The following is a 1588-nucleotide window of genomic DNA, read 5'->3' on the forward strand; positions in this document are numbered from 1 at the left end:
CTGTGTGCAGAGCTCATGCCTGGAGGCCCTTTCTTATGGAATGTTTCAGAACCACAGTTAAAACTTTTTCTGGAGTACAATTCAGTTGTTCTTAGGTTTCTGTCAAGACTTCCTTAAAAATCTTTACCTGATTTTGATTATAATTCACATTCTCTGTTCCAGGATATTTAATCCTAAAAGTTAAGAACATGGTTAAGTAGAAACTGTTCAGATTAAGGGTGTCTCAACTTAATTTCTAGGAAAGGCACACAAGAATTGGTTGGGGAGATTGGGTGAGGCAGTGGGTAGTATATAAAACAACTTCCACTTAAACAAAGATAGGCTGAAAGACTAACACAGCTTTCTTGAAATATAAAGATCTGCCTTTCCATACTGTTATGACTTGGAAAAGAAAAAGTGGGGAGTGGAGGACAACTTCTGACACCTGGTATAATCCCATTTCTACCACCACCACCGTTGGAAATATTATGGACAATGAAAAGAAATGGTTTCTTCTATCAAGTCAATGAATTAGTCTGACTTTATAAATTGGTTATTTAATAAAATGAGTTATTAAAAAATAAAACAAAAAAAAAAACAACCACCACTCTCACCAAAGAAGTCAAAAGAAAGTTAACAAAGGTGTTGAAGACCTAAACTACACAGTCAGCCAACTCAACCCAGTGCTAAAATTCAATTCACTTTCCCCTCAAGTACACATAATACATTTTCCAGAATTCATCACATATTAGGGCAAAGGCAAGCCTTTATATATTAAAAAACATTGAAATAATACAAAGTATTTTCTCAGACTACAATGCCATAAAACTAGAAATTAACCATAAGAGGATAAATCTCATAAAGCCACCAATGTGGAAGCTAAATAACACCCTGCTAGAACATGATCAGGTTATGGAAGATAAAAATAATTAAATAAAAAAGTTCCTCAAAACAAATGACGATGGAAATACAATGTACCAAAATCTCTGGGATACAGCTAAGGAAGTTCTCAGAGGACAGTTCATGGCAATAGGCAAACACATAAACAAATAAATGAAGAAAGAAGCAAAATAAATTATCTAACTCAACACCTTCATGAAATGGAAAAAAACAACAATATAACCCAATAGGTTCGTGAAGAAAAAAAATAATTACAAGAATAAGAGCTGAAATCAATGAGAGAAAACAGAAAAAAATTAAAACCATCAAAAGACCAGGAGCTGGTTTTTTGAAAGGGTTAATAAAGTTGACAAAACATTAGCAAACTTAACAAAAGGTGGGGGGGAAAGGAGAAAACACAAATAACTTGATTAAGGAATGATAGAGGAAACATCTTGATTGAATGTTTGATCAACTTCTGACTGCAAAAGTTGGTAGAAATCTTCTATTCCCTCCTCTTCGATCCTAGTTGTTGGTGCATATATTTGAATGATAGTGGTATTCACTGGACTTCCTTGTATGCATATGGATATTATCCTATAATAATATATTATCCTATAATAATAATGGGCGACTGGAATGCAAAAGGTGGGTTCAGTAGCTGGAAAATACGGGCTCGGTGAGAGAAATGAGGCTGGAGATAGAATGATAGAGTTCTGCACATTCAATG

The 1588-nt window shown here is 34.2% G+C and overlaps 1 pseudogene across 1 annotated transcript in view; it reads left to right on the top strand.

Moving 5' to 3' along the window:
- LOC102843343 overlaps positions 1-200 on the top strand; it is a 1278-nt pseudogene extending 1078 nt beyond the window's left edge. The window contains exon 3 of the transcript XR_438977.1: positions 163-200. The product of XR_438977.1 is annotated as an uncharacterized LOC102843343 (transcript). The remainder of the gene's footprint in view (positions 1-162) is intronic.
- The last annotated feature ends 1388 nt before the right edge of the window (positions 201-1588 follow it).

This window comes from Elephantulus edwardii, unplaced genomic scaffold (genome assembly GCF_000299155.1).
Source record: "Elephantulus edwardii isolate Elephantulus edwardi_28Jun2011 unplaced genomic scaffold, EleEdw1.0 scaffold00215, whole genome shotgun sequence".
NCBI lineage: Eukaryota > Metazoa > Chordata > Mammalia > Macroscelidea > Macroscelididae > Elephantulus > Elephantulus edwardii.